The sequence below is a fragment of the Lepidochelys kempii genome, chromosome 21 (assembly GCF_965140285.1).
Source record: "Lepidochelys kempii isolate rLepKem1 chromosome 21, rLepKem1.hap1, whole genome shotgun sequence".
Lineage (NCBI taxonomy): Eukaryota > Metazoa > Chordata > Testudines > Cheloniidae > Lepidochelys > Lepidochelys kempii.
The window spans coordinates 18,151,131-18,160,829 of NC_136400.1; the positions used below are offsets into that span (position 1 = coordinate 18,151,131).

The window sequence follows — 9,699 nt, forward strand, 5'->3', positions numbered from 1 at the left end:
CCAGTTTGGCCGAGGTACATGGCAGAGGGGCATTGCTGCCACATGATGGCATAGATTACATTACGTGCAGGTGAATGAACTGGTGTTGGTCTGGCTGATCTGGTTAGGTCCCGTGATGGTGTCGCTGGTGTAGATATGTGGGCAGAGTTGGCATCGAGGTTTGTTGCGTGGATTGGTTCCTGAGTTAGAGTTACTGTGGTGCAGTGTGTCGTTGCTGGTGAGAATATGCTTCAGGTTGGCGGGTTGTCTGTGGGCGAGGACTGGCCTGCCTCCCAAGGCCTGTGAAAGTGAGGAATTGTTGTCTACAAAAGCAGTTTCTCCTCCCTTGGTGTTCACACCTCAGCTGCTAGAAGAGGGCCTCATCCTCCCTGACTGAACTAACCTCGTTATCCCTAGCCTGATTCTTGCTTGCATATTTATACCTGCCTCTGGGAATTTCCACTACATGCATCTGACGAAGTGGGCATTCACCCATGAAAGCTTATGCTCCAATACGTCTGTTAGTCCATAAGGTGCCACACGACTCTTTGCCGCTTTTACAGATCCAGACTAACCCAGCTACCCCTCTGATACTTGACATCTCTCTACAGTTCATTGTGAAGCTTCCCTGATCTCAAGGCTGCTCAGTCATTCTGATAGCTGGCGACTTCCTCACAAAGAGGCCCATTTTATCCCTTGCCATTCCATACCTACTGCCCAGGAAACAGCCAGCCTCTTTCAAGAGCATATATTTTCGTCCGCCTGGTCTGCCTACTGGCGTTGTCTGAGACTGCAGGCCACAATTTACCTCCCGGTTTTGGCAAGCCTTTCTTGAGCTTCTTGACATAGAGTCCCCCACCTCATCCTCCTACTACCCACAGACCAACAGACAAACTGAGAGTCATCCATGTCCTGAAGCAATACCTCTGTTGCTTTATCAATCATCACCAGCATGACTGGTGCCCCTTGTAGTAGAGAGAGAGCCTGAAACATGGGCCTGGTGCATGGCCTGACGTCTGAACCAATGTCAGCAGAAGTTATACTATGAGCAATAGTCAGGCCCTGTCAAAATCAGATGCTCCCCTGCAAGCCAGTCCCCGGCACACGGACTTGTATTGCTAAAACACCCTGGATGGTGTAAACACATTCCAGCAGGCCAGCCCAAGAACATCCCAACCCAGCACACGATAAAATGGTTTGACAGAAGTGACGAATAGGGATATTTTGTCTGAAACATCAGAAGGAAAGTACAAGGGGAGGTAACAAACATGTCATGAAATGCGTTCGGAAATTCGTAAGTTGTTTATCCCAGATCGTTTGTCTCAGTCTATAAATGTTGGGATCCCACGCCTTAACCCTTCGTCCAGCTGAGGGGGCAGTGGAAAGTCCCGCCGCTGACTGAGCTGGTCCATTGTCCCGGATATACATATGTTGGTGTACCTGTGACTATTGAGCATTCGCACTGTGCTTCATCGGCAATAAACCTGTCCGGGTGCCTTCACTACTAAACCAAGTCTTGTGGTCTTACTGGGCAGTTTGATTGGAGCCTGCTGTATGGGCTATTTGGCCAGAGCCAGTGCAGCATGCAGAGAAAACACACGCACGCAGCCAAACGTATGATGATACCCCCTAATCACAACTGCAGAGTCACGCAGAACAACGCTACTCATGCCTCACTGCAGCAAAATCCTTTCTTCCCCAATTATGGGTTTCATCCCTGTTTCCACCCAGACTTCCCTGTGGATTCTCCAGTACCTGCAGCATCAGATAGAGTTGCACACTTACTATAGGTACAACATGAACTCCAAAGGCTCCTGTGTGATGGAATACACCCCAGTGTTTACACAGTGCACACTATTGTAATAATCTTTGTACAAGATATACCTTGTAAGGTATCATTTGAAAACTCATAATTTGCTGTTCAGTATTGTCCTAGTAAAATATGCATGGCAACATTGTCTGTGAAGTTATAAGATTCCCCTATATGATGTTTGTGACACTACACCCCATATTTTTCATAATGATATTATTATGCTATGATTATAGCATAATTATAGTGTACTTTATGCAAAATAAGTCATGTGGGGTGTCATTGGAAAACTTACGATTTGCTGAATATGATTATCCTATTTGTATGCATGTATCATTTTGGTATCATAGAATCGTAGAATATCAGGGTTGGAAGGAACCTCAGGAGGTCATCTAGTCCAACCCCCTGCTCAAAGCAGGACCAATCCCCAACTAAATCATCCCAGCCAGGGCTTTCTCAAGCCTGACCTTAAAAGCCTCTAAGGAAGGAGATTCCACCACCTCCCTAGGTAACGCATTCCAGTGCTTCACCACCCTCCTAGTGAAAAAGTTTTTCCTAATATCCAACCTAAATTTCCCCCACTGCAACTTGAGACCATTGCTCCTTGTTCTGTCATCTGGTACTACTGAGAACAGTCTAGATCCATCCTCTTTGGAATCCCCTTTCACATAGTTAAAGCAGCTATCAAATCTCCCCTCATTCTTCTCTTCCACAGACTAAACAATCCCAGTTTCCTCGGCCTCTCCTCATAAGTCATGTGTTCCAGTCCCCTAATCATTTTTGTTGCCCTCTGCTGGATGCTTTCCAATTTTTCCATATCCTTCTTGTAGTGTGGGGCCCAAAACTAGACACAGGACTCCAGATGAGGCCTCACCAATGTCGAATAGAGGGGAACGATCACGTCCCTCGATCTGCTGGCAATGCCCCTACTTATACAGCCCAAAATGCAGGGGTGAAAATAAGTCGAGTGACTTACCGGTACACTGGGGCCACCCTGGAAGGGGTGGGCCTAGGGTGAAAGGGACGGGGCTGAGGGGGTCAGAGGCCCCCTGACTGCTGGGAGACCCAGGCCCTTTAAATTGCTCCCTCGGGAAGCCAGGCTGCCACAGTACGGTGGACCAGCTCTTGCTGGTACACCGTACTAGGGCTTACTGGCTTACTTTCACCTCTGCCAAAATGCCATTGGCCTTCTTGGTAACGAGGGCACACTGTTGACTCATATCCAGCTTCTCGTCCACTGTAACCCCTAGGTCCTTTTCTGCAGAACTGCTGCCGAGCCATTCGGTCCTTAGTCTCTAGCGGTGCATGGGATTCTTCCGTCCTAAGTGCAAGACTCTGCACTTGTCCTTGTTGAACCTCATCAGATTTCTTTTGGCCCAATCCTCCAATTTGTCTAGGTCCCTCTGTATCCTATCCCTACCTGCCACCGTATCTACCACTCTTCCTAGTTTAGTATCATCCGCAAATTTGCTGAGAGTGCAATCCACACCATCCTCCAGATCATTTATGAAGATATTGAACAAAACCAGCCCCAGGACCGACCCCTGGGGCACTCCACTTGATACCGGCTGCCAACTAGACATGGAGCCATTGATCACTAACATGGAGCCATTGATCACTGAAGTATCTGAAATTATAAATACTGATTATGTATCTGTACTTCAAATGTAGTTACACCTGGGTAACACCCACTAGACAAGATGCTTTCTGTCTAGATAGGTGGTGGGGAAGGGCCTATCCAGGATAATGGGCCATTAGAAAAACCAATAGGCCTTAGGAGAAGCTTATCCCCCACCTTGTGAGCCTTCCTGAGAACACTACAGACAGCCTGTAGGGAATAGCTGCTATGACTCTACAAGGACATGGGACCAGGCCACATGATGCTGAACTCCATCTTGGGATATCACTATTTTTCCAAAAACCGGTCTGGGAACCAAGCTTTGAAACAAAGGGTTCCTGCCATATGCAAAAGCTATATAAGGCAAGGAGTGACATCATCAAGGTTCTTCACTGACTCCCCACCCAAAGAAACTCTTGGAAACACCTGAGAAATGAAGACTGATCTGGGGGAAGTGCTGGACCCAGGCTGAAGGGATTTCTAGCCTGTGAATGAAGACTTGAGAAAACCAAGCTGTAAAGCTAATGCAGCTTATGCCTTAAGAATCTGCAGCTTGCTTGTTTCATTTCTCAGGATGAGAATCTGCTGACTCATATCCAAACTATTTAGTATATTAAGCTTAGTTTGTGTTTTTTGTTTATTTGCTAAGTAATGTGCTTTGATCTGTTTGATATCCCTTATAACCACTTAAAAACTATCTTTTGTAGTTAATACACTTGTTTTTGTTTTAATCTAAACCAGTGAGCTTTGACTGGAGTGCTTGGGGGAAATCTCAACTTCGTTACCAGAAGTGTACATTGTTCTCTTCACACTGAGGGAGAGGCGGAACAGGTATTAAATTCATATACTGGCCAGATTTGACCAGGACAGGACAGTACTGCTGTGGGGTCCTAGGCTGGGAAACTGGTGGTTAGAGAGCCTGCATGTAACTGCAGCTGGGTGTATCCCTACTGGTCCCTATGAATGCTGGTGAAAGTGCAGGCTGGAGGGCTTTGCAGCTTGTCACAGCAGTACAGTGTGAGAGGGAGCCCAGGCTGTTGGGTCAGGGGGCTCAGTGGTACCCCAGTTCCAGGTGGCACCCCGGGGGAACCCATCACAATGTTATTAACACTTATTCCAAACCCCACAGTTCTGCCGAGGCAGAAGTCCGGTCTGTCCTAAAGAAAGGAAGGAATATTTACTTGCTTTAATTTGCATTTAAGCAGGAAACAAGGTCATCAAGCAGGGAGGGAAAACAAAGGAAGTTCCAACAGGTGAAAAACAACAACAGGGATATCCTTCCACATAGATATTCTGTCTTCTGGATCTCAGCTGGAAATGTTTTTCAAGAAGAGGATTGAAACTATAAAAAGGAGGGACAATGCTCTCCTCCCACCCTCCCCCAGGACCACTCTCTCCTTACCCATTGCATTTTCTGCACCCAGAAGACAAAAGGAAACAGCTATTGGACATTGCAGGAAGGGTCCTGACCTGAAAAGTTTAGTCAGTAACCTTGCTGGAAGCATGTGGTGAGAGAGTTTGCTAAGCTAGTTTCTTAAGTAGATACTAGTATACGTTTTATCTTTATTTTTCTTGTAACCATTTCTGATTTTTATGCCTCATTACTTATACTCGCTTAATCTATTTCTTTGTAGTTAATAAACTTGTTTTACTGTTTGATCTAATCCAGTGTGTTTAAATTGAAGTATCTGGGTAACTATTCAAGGTAATAAACTGGCATATTATTCCCTCAAAGGAATAAAAGTTTCAGTTTATTTGTACTGTCCAGGTGATGGCTGAGCTCAGAATTGTAAAGGAGGCAGCTATACAAAAACAAACCTTTCCTATGGTATTTTTAACTCTTGTCTGAAGAAGGGATGAAAATTCATGGCAGGTGGGTGCTGGGGGAGTTCTAAAGTTTTTTAGGGGTGCAGGGGTTTAATTAGCAATTCAGATCTTATCTACTTTGGAGCTCCCTGGGTGTCCATAGGACTAGTAAGATCACAAGAGACTGAAATCACAAGACACTGGAAATAGCAAGAGCAAGGGTTATTAGATTTCATGGAGTCTAAGGCCAGATCATATAGTCTGACCTCCTGTATATCACAGGCCATTACATTTCACCCAGTTACCCCTGTACTGAGCCCAGTGTCTTGGGTTAGACTAAAGCATTTCAATCTTCAGGAGATTAAACTATTGTGATCACAGGTAGAGACCAGGAGAAACCAAGGTGCCACGGATGCTGAAGTTGCCTGCAATGGCAGGGAATTAATTAGGGGAATATACCCAGATGATCCCAGCAGGTGATTCATGCCCCACACTCCAGAAGAAGGTGAAAAATCCCCTAGGTCCCTGCCAGTCTGACCTGGAGTAAAATTCCTTCAAAACGCCAAATCTGGCAACCAGTGTGACCCTGAGCATGAGAGCAAGACACACTGACCTATCATCTAAGAAAGGATTCTCTGTACCTCTTCAGAGCAGTGGTCCACTCCACTTGGTGTCCCATCTCCAGCAGTGGCTAATTGCTATTGCTTAAGAGGAAGGTGGGGAAAATGATCCAGAATACATTTAATCAATTGTGCATTATGGGGAAAAAAATCTTTCCTGATCTTTGCAAGTGACTTGCTGAAGCCCTGAAGCATGAAACTTGACTCTAGTCTGTGTTTTAATCATAGAATATTAGAGTTAGAAGGGACCTCCAGAGGTCATCTAGTCCAACCCCCTGCTCAAAGCAGGACCAATCCCCAATTTTTGCCCCAGATCCCTAAATGGCCCCCTCAAGGATTGAACTCACAACCCTTGGTTTAGGAAGCCAAAGCTCAAACCACTGAGCTATCCCTCCCCACACATGTTGCATGTGTTATAAGCATGCTGAGGACAGTGCAGGCAAACCTCTTTTCCCCAAACCCTTGAAGGAAGGGAACGAATAGGGGAATCCATAGTTACAGATTCCAGAATGGATCACCACAACCACTCTGTGACATTCTGTATCTTGGAGGAGTGCCCTGTAAGCCCCATATTCCTCATTCATGTATGCTTGTGATCTTACCTTACAAGGCATGCTTTAAATGCATTAGGAGAAAGGTTATGATCTGCTGAAAGTCATTTCTCTATCCATATATGTGTATCATTAATGCATATGAAGTTATGAGAATTGGATTGTATGGTTGTCACTAAAACATACTGTAAATTGGGGATTTAGCCAGATATTAGCTCCCCAGAGGCAACAGCAAGAAACGTAACCAATGCCTGGGCGGGGTGTCAAACAACTTATCAACAGCCATTGTCCACCAAGGGAGCTACAATTCAATGACTCACCTGCATAAGGCCACACCAGGGGAATTGCTCAACCTTGCCTGGAGACTCAGCAATGCCCCCCAGACATGCCTGGACTTGTGTTCTACAAGCACATGGACTGAGGATATAAAACAGAACAGAGCAGGCCCATTCGGGGCCTTTCTCCTTCACCCATCTACACTGCAAGCAACAAGGACACTCTGAAGACTCCAACTGAGTGGACTGGCCCAAGTTTCAAGAGTGAAATCTGTATATTAAGGACTGCTATATCCAGTGGGGTGAGAAAAACTGCTTAATCTAGATGTTGCCCAGTCTAACAGGGTTGAGAGTTTAGACTGAGTGTTTATATTTTGTTTTATTTTGGTAACTAACTCTGACTTTTTGCCTATCACTTAATATCACCTAAAATCTATCTTTTGTAGTCAATAAATTTGTTTAACTGTTTCTCTTTACCAGTGAGTTTGACTGAAGTGTTTGGTAAATCTGCTCAGGTTTTGCAAAGACTGGTGTATATCCACTTTCCATTGATGAGGTGGTGAACCAATTAATAAATTTTCACTGCTCGTGCAAGGAGCTGTGGGGATTTGGCTGATGCCTTTCCCTGTGTGATTCATGAGTGGCTCTGGGAGCACTCATGCAATCTAGCTGGATGTGGGGCTCCACATGTGGTTGTGCTGAGTGATCACGGTACCTGGAGAGGTTTGTTGCTGGTCACTAGTAAGGCATGGTGAGAGACAGCCCAGGCTGGAGAGAGTTAAGGGAGCACAGTCCCAGGCTGCACCCTAGGGATCCTGTCACACATCCATCCCAACCCCATAAACGCAGGCTGTAGAATTTCTCCCAGAAATTGGTTTAAAGCCTGTCTTTTGTAAAGATATCTGAATTTGGCTTGAAGACTCCAAAGCAGGGGTTCTCAAACTGGGGGTCAGGACCCCTCAGGGGTCACAAGGTTATTACATGGGGGGTCATGAACTGGCAGGCTCTACTCCAAACCCTGCTTTGCCTCCAGCATTTATAATGGTGTTAAATATATAACAAAAGTATTTTTAATTTATAAAGGGGGGGGGGGGGAATCACACTCTGTGGCTTGCTATGTGAAAGGAGGCACCAGTACAAATTTTGAGAACCACTGTGCCAAGGGATGGTGAGTCCACCCCCCTCAAAAGGCTTCAGAGCCCAGCTCTAGCCCAAGCTGCAACTTCAAAACACTGTTGATACAAAAAGAAAAGGAGTACTTGTGGCACAGTTATTTGTAGAGTGCTAACACAAACCCCACTAACTTAAGTCTGTCAACCACGGGCTAGGAGGTTCACTCCCAATCACTCAAAATGCTGTCTAGAAATCTCCTTATTCTCCACACTCCGGATCATTTTTGTGGCCCTCTTTTGAAGTCTCTCCAGTATTTCCATGTCTTTATTGAAATACAGATACTAGAACTGGACCCAGTATTCCAGTAAAAAGGAGGACTTGTGGCACCTTAGAGACTCACAAATTTATTTGAGCATAAGCTTTCGTGAGCTACAGCTCACTTCATCGGCTGCATCCAGTAGTGATACAAATGCTGTGTATCAAGGCAAGAGCATTTCTGTACTTTTGCTTCATATTCTCCTTTTTGATACATCCAAGGATTACATTAGCCCATTATTAGCCCTTTTAGTGACAGCATTGTAGTGACAGCTTATGCTGAGGCAATTATCTACAAAGGATCTTACAGTCAACCCAGGTGATTGCTTTCCAAGACAGTTTCCCATCCTGCATAGGTATACCTCTGTGTAGATATAACCTTCATTCTTTAGTTCACAGAAATATTGCCTTGCATTGGGCTGCATTAAAACACATTTTGTTCCATTATGACCTTTCAACCAGGTGATTCTAATCACTCTGTAACAGCAGCCTGCTCTCCTCATTATTTGCTACCTCACCAGTCTTTGTGTCATCTGCACACTTAAGGAGCACAGATTTAAAATCTAGCTAGTTGATAAAATTATTGACTAGCATTGGACCAAAAAGGAGGACTTGTGGCACCTTATAGACTAACCAATTTATTTGAGCATCAGCTTTCCTGAGCTACAGCTCACTTCATCGGATGCATACCGTGGAAAACCCAGAAGATGTTTTTATACACACAAACCACAAAAAAAATGGGTGTTTATCACTACAAAAGGTTTTCTCTCCCCCCACCCCACTCTCCTGCTGGTAATAGCTTATGTAAACTGACCACTCTCCTTACAAGGTGTCTGATAATCAAGGTGGGCCATTTCCAGCACAAATCCAGGGTTTAACAAGAACATCTGAGGAACGGCGGGGGGAGGAAGAAAGGCAAAACTCTTTCCCACTGAAAAATTCGCTGACATCGTTACATTCCTGCAAAATGTTTCAATTTCAACAAAGTGTCATCTTCTGACGGAAGGCTCTGCCATCGTAATTTTTCAACCAGCTTTACAGAGCGAGTCCTGCAGACCCAGGGACATCGGCAGGCACCGGGCGCAGAGATCCGTGGATCACTTCTGTGGATCGCGGCTGGGAGCAGACACAAACCTTGTGTCTGGGCGGGGCTCTATGTATTTAAACAATACTAGCAAAGGGATTGTTACTGAAAACAAGATGCCCCGATGCTTCGAGCAGGGGGTGGGACTAGATGACCTCCCCAGGTCCCTTCCAAGCCCGGTAGGCTACGATTCTATGCCAGAATCCCGAGCACATCGACCCGCTTCGCCCGTCGGACCCACCCTCCCGGAGGGCTCCGACTCAAGGCGGAACAAAAGCCAGGCCGGTCTCCCTCGCCCACCGACCCCGACTGGGGGGGTTCCCTCACCCGCCGCCTCCCGCTCCGGTTCCCTGCGGGCAGGTCGCAGCTGGCGCCGGAGCGGGGGCTTCTAGCGGCGGCTGTTTCGCCCGCGGAAGGAGAGTTTCGCTTCCCGCAGCGCGGCAGGGAACGATGCGCCGCCCCGCGCCGCCGGCCGCTTCCCTCAGCTCCGGCCTGTGCGCTCGGCCGAGTCTCCCCTGTGGGGCGCGC

The 9,699-nt window shown here is 46.4% G+C and overlaps 1 protein-coding gene across 1 annotated transcript in view; it reads right to left on the reverse strand.

The window, feature by feature from the left end:
• LOC140901228 (uncharacterized) overlaps positions 1 to 9,674 on the reverse strand; it is a 53,303-nt gene extending 43,629 nt beyond the window's left edge. Inside the window, exon 1 of the mRNA XM_073319675.1 lies at positions 9,499 to 9,674. The gene's annotated coding sequence lies outside the window, so the exon portion shown is untranslated. The remainder of the gene's footprint in view (positions 1 to 9,498) is intronic.
• Between the last annotated feature and the right edge of the window lie 25 nt (positions 9,675 to 9,699).